The sequence below is a fragment of the Toxotes jaculatrix genome, chromosome 10 (assembly GCF_017976425.1).
Source record: "Toxotes jaculatrix isolate fToxJac2 chromosome 10, fToxJac2.pri, whole genome shotgun sequence".
Lineage (NCBI taxonomy): Eukaryota > Metazoa > Chordata > Actinopteri > Toxotidae > Toxotes > Toxotes jaculatrix.
The window spans coordinates 27,834,110-27,847,164 of record NC_054403.1 but is presented as its reverse complement, the minus strand read 5'-3'; positions in this window follow the sequence as shown (position 1 = coordinate 27,847,164).

The following is a 13,055-nucleotide window of genomic DNA, read 5'->3' as shown; positions in this document are numbered from 1 at the left end:
CCCACGGAGCCTCAGCTGCTTCTGTCGATCCACACCGCCTCCTCTGTCACTCACATGTGGACCGAGCCTCTCAATCGCTCACAAATTTTATTTATATTTTCTCCACACAGCAGTCATACTTTCTCGGGCTGATGGACAGATCTCTCTGGGGATCTCAGCATCGAGCTCAGAGTCTGTGCTGCCGTGGACAGGTAGGCGTTCTGTGGACGAGTCCAATAAAAACTGAAAATAAGGAAATGGTTTCCAACAGTTTCTCCAGTTTGAGACTGTGATTAACAACTAAACTCTATATACATATACAGTATTTACTGGACACTGTGTGAGGACTTATTGCTTATTCATAAATCAGCTCAAAGCTCATGGTCAACCTTCCCCTGCTGATCTACTCAGTTCAATTCAAAGAACTTTATTTTTGTGGTGGAAAGTTAATTCGTAAGCAGGTTTGAAACCTAAATAGGTCGTATCTCTCTGGTGTTTTGTTCAATAATGGCTCTTTCTCTGGTTGTTAAAAAACAACAGAGCCAATCAGAGCTGAGCATGAGGCTACATCTAGTTTCACGTTTGGATCACGAGCTGTCCCTTTAAATGTCTGACTTTTTAAAGATTTACAGAAATGAAAACGAGAGATGGTTTGAAAACACCTGCAGAAGAGCAACCCGTTCAATGCAAGAGACAACGGAGAAACAACTGATATCAAACTCAAATTCAAACTTAAATCAAATCCATCTGTGATGGATTATTGATCTGTGCCACATTTTGTGTCTCTGAAAATTAAAATTTTATCGTAAACTAAAATGAATTCAATCTAAAATCAGGTAAAATTGATGCTGCAGTTTGGTGGGCAGAGCTTCAAGTTTAAATGTTTGACATTTTAAAAACTTTAAGGAATTCATTTGATGTGTTTTCAACAAAGTAAACAACCAAAAAAAAATCAGTGTTTCCAGAGAGATTCGTCTGTGTTGTTGCATTCAAGGACACCGTGGCGTCTCATTTCAGCGAGAACACACCAATACCACTTTTTTTCACTGTCAGATTTTGCTCATTGCTTCTCTTCTGAATTTGATTTTCTGACAAAATTATGTGTCAGTTTTAGTAGTGTCCTTGAACACAACACGTAGGAGACTTGACAAGAGAGACAGTTTAATCGATCTGTGACTTATTTTATACTTTAGTTTTTTATGGTGAAAAGAAATGAAGTACGTCTAATAGTTAAAGTATCTGCCTCTTTGCTGCTGTGACGGATGCAATTTCCCCATTGTGGGACAAATAAAGGTGTATCTTATCTTATCTTATCTTAAAGCTCTAGTTTGGTGATCAGGACTGAACCTTGTATCGTTAAAGTCTTAAACAGGAAAAGGCAAGGAAAGAAACAACCGATCTCATGTTCTCTTTCAAGGCATGAAACGTCCTTCAATGCACCATCACGGAGACTTTGACAAAAGAAATAAAGGTCACGATATGTGGACTGTGATCTGACAGTGGTCCCAGCAGCTGCTTGGAAGGAAGGAAATCACAGTTAATGGGGCACAACATGAGAAAACAGCAGCACGGTCCTTTAATTCAGCACAGGTGAGGTTCATCCGTGAAAGACGGCGTCTCCGGGCCTCCTCTCAGAAGCATGTTTCCCAGAGAACACACACACACACTCACACGAGTCTCTGTCAATAAATGACATTTTCCATCACAGCACTTCTCTTTTAACATTAAATCAGAAAATTCAAATGCAGCTCAATGAGCCTGAGCCTCAAAGCAGCGGCTCCTTTCACTTGAGTTTTGCTGACATCTCGCTGAGAGTCTCCGGTTTTAAAGTTTAAACACAGACGTGTGCCTGCCTCGCTTCACTTTCTGAATATTTTAAAGAGAAACTTCACAGGAGACAGATGAAGGTGAGAGGCTGCTGCCACCCAGATTAAACAGAAAGCATTAAAACCGAGTTAACACCGACTCTGTCTCTGTGCTCAGGTGTGATGGTTTTAATCCGAGGGCCGGATTACCAGATAGCTCTGCCTTTGTTAGTTCCACTCGGCAGTCTTTAAACATCCATGCACCTGTAGTCAGAAAGTACAGCAGAGAGAAAGTTTTAATCAGGCCAAAACTTCTAATGTTCCTCACAAAGGAAACAGGAAGAGATCAAACTTTGCCCAGAGACAATAAGATAAAAAGCGGCGTTACTCAAAGGCTGCAGCCTTCAAAGAGGCCCTGCCTTCATAAATCACCAAATGAGTCTCAGAGCAGAACCGGTCTGATGTGGTCTGACCACACAATGATTATTACCACCACCACCGCTGGACAGGAGAGAGGAAGACGTGCAGCTTCCACAAACATCATCAGACCAACAGTCTATTTGCACATCAAGTCAGCTCTCACCTCCATCTCTGCTCTGTGCCGAGTGTTTGTGGTGAAATCGGGCAGCTCATTAGACCGGGTGTAATTCCTCTCATGTCTGTGCTGACCCACAAAGCGGAAGCGGTGGCAAAGAAACCGTCTGCAGGGGATTTTTCAAACAACAGCAGAACGACCGTCGTCAGCGCCCTAATGAGTGTGTGTTCATCTTCGGCCTCTCGTTAAGTAAAACGAGTGCAAATTCCAGAAAAGCAACAACTCAGACCACAAGCCCCGACGCCGACTAGAAAAGAAGAGACGAGGAGACAATGAAGTGAAGAGGCAAAGAGACAAAGACATGAAGGAGAGAAGAAGATGGAGGATGCTAAACACTGACTCCCGCGTTCCAAAAACTCATCAACACGTTGATCTGTGCAGCTCCCCGGTATGGAAACCTAAAAGAAGAAGAAGAAGAGTCTTCTTCAGGGATACTAACTGCTGAGCACACGGCGAGGTGCAGCCCAGTGTGAGCTTTGGAGAAGATTTGTCAATGAGTCATGTGACTTATAAATCACTGATCATTCAGGGGATCACCTGGCTCATAAACACACTCTCCGGATTAAACAAAACAGATGCTACATGCTAATCAATCAGCTTTAGAGGTATTTAGAGGCTAGCTGTTTCCCCTTGTTTCCAGTCTTTATGCTAAGCTAAGCTAATCGACCGTTGGCTGCAGCCAGATTTTTATTGAACAGGTGTGAGAGTGGTATCAGTCTGAACATCTAACAGAGAATAGAAAACCTCCAGCTCTGTGACAGTTTCAGCGTCTGGTTTGTGTTTTCCAGGTGTTTTGCTGCTTATTTCGTTGCTCGGTGCGACAACCTTTTATCACAACCAGCCTTTCAAACTGCTTGGTAATGACTGCTGGTTAACATGGTGTCTATGGGCTGTAATCAAATTTCACACTTGTTCAGTTGTCACGGCAACGGAGACACAAAAATGTGTAAATGAGAACAACCATCAGAGAGCACAGGAGCAGAAAAGAGCTAAAGCTAAAAACTGGAATCAGAAGCAAATGAAATGCATCATTAAAAATTATGTTTATGTCAACAGACAGAAAAGACATTTTTATTCATTCATGCTTCAGAGACGCAAACTGCTCTGAATAAAACAGACTCGGGAACTTGGCTGAAACTCTCTGAACGAGTGTATTTCCCAAAAATGTCCAACTGTTCCTTCAACCCACCAACAGGTGAACAGGTAAACAGGTGAACAGGTAAACAGGTGAACAGGGGAATAGGGGAACAAGTAAACAGGTCAATAAGTGAACAGGTAAACAGACTCATGCTCCATTTTCAGTTCAAAATGAATTCATTATACTCTGTCAGCCTTGTTTTTCAGTTGGACTGTTGGATCAGTTTCAGATGTTGAGCAACAACTGAGCAAAATGTTACTTCATTAGCTAAAATTAAAATTCAGAAAAATAAAAATAAGAGAAAATACTTTAATCCACTGAATTTAACTTGTACAGCTTCAGATCTGCTTCTGATTTAACAGGTTTAAATTTCTGAATCCAAACTGCCACCATTTTAAATTTCTCCCTGTTTGATAGACACTGAGACTGATTCACTTTCTTTATAAACATGGATACGTTATTAATCTGGAATGAAATAATTTGCTGTTGCACATCCTGGTTCTGATCCCGTCCTTTTCCACATCTGTCCCATGAGTTCAGGTTCAGCTGCTCTGAAACAGAAAAAAAAATGGCGGCCTGCTCCTTTAAAGCAGCAGTTGACTCCACATCCAGGCCTCAGAGCTCGCTTGCCCTGCTCTCCTCTCACTCTCCAACCCATGAATAATAAAAAGCCGAGCTGAATTATTAATGAAGATTTTTGCACACAATCTGCAGGGGCCATTATCCAGATCTGTGATGGATCTCATTTAATTCTGACAGATTAGATGGATCCACACTTCTGCCTCTATTGAAGAGACCGGACCCGGTGAGGTGATTACAAAAAGATAATCTGGACTCGTCCTGATTAGTGCTGAGGGGAAAGGTTAGAATCAGATTTTCCATATGAATGAGACTGAGGTTTGTTTTCCTCAGACAGTGACCGGTGGAAATGTCAGCTCCCCTGACGGACAGATCATCTCCGAGGATGAGGAGGGGGCGAAGATTCAGTCCGAGGGCCGGCCCCCCTCCATCTGTGAGGGGTCGGGGTTCAGACGGCGCGGCCGGATGAGCGCTCAGATATCCACTTATCTTTTGAAAGCCCAAAAACAAGGTAATCCTCTTATTTGACACCTCAAACAGACGCTCATTACTCGCAGCTCTTTCTGCAGCCAACCGTTCCAAATTTCATGTCAGGACCAGTTTCCTTCTGTTGCTTTTCTGCAGAATATGAGGCTGAGTGGAGAAAAACGTTTCCAGCAGCAACACAAAACAGCCACCAGACACCTTTACTAACACACAACCTTTAAAATCGGTCCACACTTCCAGGAATCTGTCCCTAATCTGCACCAAACATCCATTAAATAAGTGAAAGGAGTCATTAACAGAGGAGGAGAAGACTTAAATATTACTTTACAGATTTATCAGAACAGATTTAAATCAAGGAAAAACCAACATTTCAAATATTTAGCTTATAAAGAGCTTGTCATTAAGCACCAGTTATTTTCTAAGACACTGTTAAAGCAGTACAATACATTAAATCTCTCCTGTGTGATAAACTGTAAAAACCTGTGAAAACAAATGCAAATGCAGCAAATGCTTCATCGCACATGGGAAAAAAGCGGATTAAGAAAATATGCTTTTTTTTTTTTTTAAGATTCAAGATTTAATTTTTCACAATAAATCATTCTTCAGTCCAGAAGCCAAAGATGTTCAGATGAGTGAGATAAAAGAGAAAAGCTGAGACGCTGCAGAAGCTGAAACTGGAGAGCGTTTGACATTTTGGCTTCATGAATGACTTTGTTTTCGCTCTATATTTGAATTTTCATGAAAAAAAAATCCCTTCCACAGCTCGAGCCCAACTCTGCTGTTTGGCACAGCCAGAAATTGTTTCTGTGGATGAATTAAGAACGTTTAAGGGATGAAAGATGTTTTAGTTTGTAGTGAGGAAGACGAAGATGATCGTCTCTCCACCTGGGCGATCTTTAAACGAGAGCTTCTTCTTTATCCTCTGCTGCAGATTACCTCTCTGCTGAGAACCTGCACCTGACACAGCGAGTCTTTACCTGGAGAAAAAAAAAGACTCGCGCGAGTCTGACTGTTGTTATGTGTTCTCGTCTTATCTGTGCTCGTCTGATCACAGCCGCTGTTAAACTCCCACGGCAAACCACAGAGAGGAAGCAACTCCCCAGAGAGAGCGGAGAACAGAAGCACAAAAAAATGAAAAGCATCAATTAACATGTCAGAGGAGGCAGAGGAACTGTTCTCCAAAATACTCCAATATCCCCAGTGGAAGCAAAAAAAAAAAAAACCCAGTGAAGTCTCTCATTGGATTTTCTGTAAAATGCAGAAGGTTCGGTGTGAACAGGTATCATTCATCACGCAGTCTGAAGATATTAGAGTCTGATGCTGGAAAACAACCTTTAAAAGACAAACATGAAAAAGTTTCAGTGCTTTTCCACAGTTACTGTTGTTTCATCACAGTTCTGATCCTGGCCTCCATTACATTCACGGTCTGAGCCACCTCACAGTTCTGTGTATGACGACACGTTAAAAACCGTGGTTACGAAAAGTTACCGCACTTCCTGTTTCCACTGGAGAGAAGGAAGTTCATCACCGAGTATCTACGCCCTGCACCTTACTGAAAGGCTTCATTCAGCTGAGAGAGAGACTACAGACACACAGAGTCTGTTCTGGTTCTGGTCCAGGACGGACTGGACAGACCTGCTGTCAAATCACAACGTGGACATTCAGGACGATCTTTAGCTCCACTTCCAGTCCTTTCATCAGTGTCTCACTTCCATCTCGTAAACCTCTGCTTCTGTCACAAATCCGTCCTGACTCTCTGCTGCACCCTGTCCACCCTGCCTACCCTCCCCTCTCCACCTCTCCACCCTGCCTACCCTCCCCTCTCCACCTCTCCACCCTGCCTACCCTCCCCTCTCCACCTCTCCACCCTGCCCACCCTCCCCTCTCCACCTCCTCCACCCCGCCTACCCTCCACCTCTCCTCCATGCTCCCCATCACTGAACAGTTGACCCCACATATTTGAACTTCTTCCTTCGTTGGCATCCTCACCATCCATCTGTGCTCCGTCTTTCTCCTTTCACTCCTCTCCACCTCCCCCTCCACCCCTCCTGACTCTCTGCAGTCTCCCCCTCGCTCTCACCACAGATCACACTGTCATCTGTGAACATCATAGTCCACGGAGACTCCTGTCTTACCGCGTCAGTCCACCTGTCCATCAAGAATTCCAAACAACAGAGGGCTCAGAGCTGATCCTTGATGTAATCCCACCTCCACCTTGAACCCATCCATCACTCCCACCTCCTCACCTCACCCCCGTCACACTTCTCTCATTCACATCCTGCACCACTCTTACAAACCCCTCTGACACTGGCCTTCCTCACACAGTCCCACTCCTCTTCTCCCAGTCATATGTTTCCTGTACATCCCTGAGTCCACAGTGCATCTCCCTCTGACCTTCTCCTGCTTCATCTCATCTGTAGCTCTCTATCCTGACACGAAGCCAAACTGTTAGAATCGTTTCTTCTCTTCCACTGTTTTCCCATAACTCCCTGCTGCAGCTGATCAGCTTCACACCTCTGTATTTACAACAGCTCTGCACATCAGCCTCTTCCCTGAAGACTGGTACCAGTGCACTTTGTTCTCCATCCCTCAGGAAACTTCTCCACACCTCCACAGGTATGTCATCTGAACCAGCTGCTTGTCCACACGCTAGCATCTGCGTAGCTGCCCGCACCTCATCCTGCATCCTACTAATCCACCTCACGTCTTTAATTCTAAAGAGAACGAGCATCTGTCAAACATACAAGAAAAATGTCCACGTCCTAATTTCTCACGGCCCAAATTTACTTTCAGCATTGTTCCTAAAGCAGGTGGAGAACAGTGGAAACACGAGCAGAACCTGTGACGATGGCTCCACGTTCTCGCAGGTTCCTGCAGTAATAACGGTTCTGAGGGCAACAGTAAATATAAGCTGGGAGGCGGTGGTATGTACGTGGCTGCTTTCACTGATTCATCCCAGATTAAAGTGTCTGCTCTAAAGGTTAAACAGAAGCGTGAGCCTCAGCCGATGTGCAGATGTTCCTCTTGACACGAGCTGTAACATCGTCTGATCCTGTCAGAAGATCAGTCAGAAAACCGAACCTGAAGCCCGCTCGGTTTTATCAGAGGAAATCATCAGCCTTTAATAGTTTTTTAATGAGTTTGTGGAATGCACTCTGGCAACAGTCTAATAAAGGACAAGCTCTGCACAGAGACTCGGGCTGAATAATGTATAAGGGCAGAGGTAGCACTAATGAAAAGATGATGAGAGGCATTCCTGGGAGAGGGAGAAAGCGGGCGAGAGGAAAGGTGCCAGGAAAAGTTGAAAGAAAGGCCCAATTAATCTCCATGTGTTTACAGAAGAAATTAAACAAAGGCGGGAAAAAGGACGACGGAGAAAATGGCAGTTTGAGGAAAAAGCAGCGAAACCCACGGAGCTGGAAGAGCGTGGCGAGGTGAACAAAGAGACTGTGATCTGCTTTAATGATTTCATTTTCACTTTCAGCAAAGGAGGTGAAGCTGAGAGCAAAGAAGCGAGTCCTAAAGGAAAAGTACGTCAACTTCAGGAACCTTTTTCTTTGTGGAAAGGAAGAATAAGGTAGGAAAGGAAAGGATGAGGTAGGAATGGAACAAGCAAGTAGTACTAGAAAGAAAGAAGGAGAGAGAAGGAAAGGAGTTAAAAAAGAAAAGTGAAGGAAAGGAAATTAATTAGGAAGTAGGAGAAGAAAGAAGGAGATGAAACAAGGAATTCAGGAAGGACAGTAGGTAAGGTAGTGAAAAAGTGAAGAGAAGAAACAAAGGGAGAATGTACAAAAGTAGGTGAGCAAGGATCTGTGTGTGTGTGTGTGTGTCACATTTCACACCTGACTCTCTTCGCTGCATCTTAACCTCAGACATTAGTTCAGCTCTCGTGCTTTTTCTCCATCCTTCCATCGTCAACACTTATCTCCACTCATTAATCCCTCCGTTCGTCCTCTGGCCTGCTCCTGCTGCCCTCCACGTTTGTCATGTTACATCCATGTAACATCATCATGTACAGAAATGCAAACATGCGTGAGGGATCAGCTGTTCGCCGCACCTGAGCCGGCCTCTGATGAACCGGGGGCAGACGCCGGGTTAGAAGGCGTCTGCGTTTGTATTTCATCAGCGACTGAAGGGAAGTGAAGCGCGGGTCAGAGTCAGTATGTAAACGAGAGAGAGGAGGGAGGAGGCAGGAAAGGAATGGAGAGAAGGAGGTAGGAAAACAAAAGGAAGAGAGCTAGGGTGGTAAACAGGTGGAGATAAAAATGGAAATGAGATAAGATGGAGGAAAGGAAGTAAGGAGGCAAGTGAATGAAAGACACAAAGGGAAATAAGAGGAAGTAGGGACGGAAACGAGGCGATACAGAGGATAATAGGAAAGGAAAGAGGAAATAAGAAGGTAGAGTAGGAAAGGAGGAGGTGGAGGTAAAAAAAAAGGAAGCTGGGACAAACTGTCCTCAGGATAAAACAACATGAACTGTGGCAGAGCTCAGCAGCGTGGGACACAGTAAACTGTGGTTAGAGACAGTTTGTGGAGTTAAAGACAGAGTTAGGTCTCAGACGTCTGTTCAGCCGAGCTGCTGCTGCAGGTCTTCACTTCTTTACTTCACTCTGCTTTCTGTCTTTTTCGGGCAGCGATTAAACTCTAATGAAAGTGTTGAACAGGAGGGCAGCGGGAGGTCGGGGAGCGAGGATTAACGCCGGGGTTATCGCGCCCAGGTGCAGAGATCAACTCTCATTTCCATAAACTGCCACTTACTGCAGGGCGCGCTGTGTTTGGCCCTCTAATACCTGCTCATTTATTCCTCCACGTTCAGCCGCCAGAGGTCAGAGGTCACAGACCGATAAGTCGCCCTGACCTCAGACGTGGCATTTGTTCTGTGTTCATCATCCACTGAACCCAAATTACTGGAAGGACCAGAAAAATACATAATGTGCTTTTAATTGGTCTGATGGTGGAACTTCACTCACGTTCTGTTTAAATAAAGTTCAGATTCATTTTGAAATGATTCACGGCAGAAGGTCAGACCGGAGACTGGAGACCAAAGAACCCACTTTAAAACATCTGGGGTCTTTTAACATTCAAGACTCAACTTTATTGTCAGCACAGTGAAGGACAGAAGATTTAGTCCTGAACAGCTTTAAAACATAAAAAAGACAAAGAGGCTAAAATCCACTGAGAAGATTATTACTGAAGAACTCTAACCAGTGCTGAGCCTGTCTTCATTCATCAGTGCTTTATTTTGTATTTTATTGCTACAGTTTTTACGACATGAGGCACACTATTGTTTAGAAAAGTTGAACTGAACTCAGGCCTGTAAAAAAAAAAAAAAAAAAAAATATATATATATATATATATATATATATAAATAATATTATAAGATCAGAAAACAAGTGAGAGATAAAACTGAAGCAGAAATTGCTTCTCTCTTCACGTCCTGGTTCTAAAAGTAAGACACGAAAACGTCAAAGCAGAAGTTTACTACAACTCCCAGGGTGCATTTCGACAAGAAGCATCTAATCACGGAGCTTAAAGCACTGAAATGAGCGTCACCGACTGACTGAGATCTGGAAACATGGAGTTTCGCTCTCGACCAAACTGAAGCCATTTTCAAAACCAGGGTCACGAAGTGTTTCACACGGAGCAAATGAAAACTATAGTGATGATTTCAAGGATCAACTGAACCCAACGATTCCCAAACTCTGGCCGAGAGAGAAGTGCACACGTAAACCTGTTCATTTCCTCTGCCAGTCCGTCTCCCCCGCGACCTCTGTGTGTGTCTGTGTGTGTCTGTGTGTGTGTGTGTGTGTCTGTGTGTGTCTGTGTGTGTGTCTGTGTGTGTGTGTTGTCACGTTTCACACCTGACTCCCCTCGCTGCATCTTAACATCAGACATTAGTTCAGCTCTCGTGATTTTTATTCATCCAGGCGTCTTCAACAATTATGTCCACTCATTAATCCCCCCTCCCTGTCTCTGCCTGTCATCTGTCCATCTGGTCCCCCCTCGCCGCTCGCCGGCCCCGCCATGTTTGTGATATTATTATCCATGTAACATCATCATGTACAGAAATGCAAACATGCGTGAAGAATGTGCTGTATGCTGCACCTGAGCCGGCCTGTGATGAACCGAGGTCAGACGCCGGGTTAGACGGCGTCCGCTGTTTGTTTCATCAGCTCCAGTCGACTGAAGGGAAGTGAAGCAGAGCCAGAGTGTAAAGGAGAGAGAGGAGCAGCTTCAGAAGGGGAGGAGGGAGGAGGTGTTTCAGTGGGGGGAGGAAAGAAACTGATGACCGATGATCCAGTGCTGCGTTTTGAAATTCGGTGGAAGACGGCGTCTGAATTACGATTCACACAATGAGACCGTTTTTGAAGTTTGAAGATGACTTTCTAACTTTCAGATCACCAACATGAAGCAAACACAGGACAGAACGTCTCTGACGCTGAAGACTGTGACAGACACCGCCTCGTCCCCGCTGATGATGAGGGCCACGGTCCTCCTGCTCCACCTTTTGATTTTATGTTATTGCCAAAAAGTTGAATGAACATATTCTTCCACTTTAAATTATATTCCACCTTAAATCAGTGAAGTGAGATCAGATGGGCACAAATGAGTTTCTTCAGATATGTCGAGCTCTGACCGTAAGTACACACTTGCTTATAAGATTTAAAGTTTTTTGGCCTTTCCGTGTTTCCGTACAAGCTTCATGTGAACAGGCTGAATCAAGCTAACGTGCTTTAACACGTTAGCTTGGACAAAGTTTAATTTTGTCCAAGCTAACGTGCTTTAACAAAGGACAAAGTTTCATTTAAATTTATTTCAGCCATGAACTCAGATTCCTGAGTAACTCTGCTCTGCACAGGTCACCAGCCACAGAAACATCCAGAGAGGTAGCAGGTTAGCCGTTAGCTTAAACACACACAGAATTAGGGTGATTAGCCTCATGCTAATTTCCTCTGCAGTGCTGAGCCGCAGGCAGAATATTAACCAGCTCAGCTTTTAGAAAGACGCCGAGCAGCCTCCTCCTCAGGTGGACTGTAAGCAGACTTCTGATAAATCCAGCTGGCTTTGTGTTAATATTGTTCTCTCTGACTTATCCTCCATCATTTCTCCTCGCTGTGGAAGAAGCAGTGGCCCCGGCGCCCAGGGGCCGCGCTGCCATCTTTTATTATTTATGAATCTGATTAATAATCTGCCGCCCCGCTGCAGGAGAAGCTGAGATCCATGAGAGCACCCAGAAGAAAAGCAGCAGAGGGGTGTAATTCCACTTCAGCGTGCCGCAGAGAAAAAAAGAAAAGAAATCATCTTCTCCCACATGCTTAATGAGAACAAAAGCCCAGACAATGCTGCTCGAAATCCCACACTCAGCTTGTTAAACTGAACTTTTTATTGAGGTTGAATCGGAGCGGCGGGGGGTTAAACACTGCGGGGGGTCGTACGTACAGAGGGTCCAGGAGGAGGCAGGTGGAGAAGACAATGCAGCATTACAGGTAGAAGAAAAACACAACAGCTCAGGAAGTCAACAGATCGACCTGTAAACAAAAACACAGATTTCACTTCAGCCAGCAGCAGCAGCATAAAAACTACTGTTCTCATCACCTCAGTCGTGTGAAAAGGACACCAGGTCCCCAGATGAGTCAACGTCCAACATCCACCATCATCGTCCCCGGTGAGGACAGGTTTTTACTGACACACCTGTGACACTGATGTAGCCACACCTCAGAAAAAAGAAGTTCAGACAGGTACGGACTATCATAAGGCCCGCTGTGGTTTTAACAGGAGCTAATGTTGGAGCCATTATGGTATTTGGTTTGTGTTTATTTAACTTTAACACTGTGGGCTTGTGGGAAATGGTGTTTGGTGAAAGCTGGTAAAAACAAATAATAAAGGATAATAAACACTGATGTTTTCCTTATTTTAAAATGTCGCCGAACAGAGAACCGGAACATGCATCATGTTCCCAGCTTAGATTTTCAGTTGTCTGACTTATTAAAACTGTCAGTGTGATTTTGAAAGAGGTTTCCTTATTTGTATCCCCCCACCACCCCAACCCAGCATCCCCACCCAGCATCCCCACCCAGCATCCCCGCCCAGCATCCCCACCCAGCATCCCAGCATCCCCGGCAGCAGACAGTCACACACTGTGCATTCGCTTAAATACACTCACATATGCAAAGAGTCAAGTTAAATAGCTTAATGTGCAATTAAAAATAAACCAGCAAACAGTGTAATCAACAGAGTCAGTGACTGTCAGAGTTTATCATGTTTATTGGAAACTGAACAACACAGTTATGGGATTTTAATTAGAGAACAGGCAGCTCAGAGCACAGCTCATCTTCTCTAAATGTTGAGCCACTGTTTGCTGCTCTCTGAGGACCAGACGCCATTAATCCCACAGCAAGTCAACGTGCTCTGTTAGTTACACCGTCCACAGGAAACAGTGCAGTTATCCAGACGCTTATATCTCATCCACGA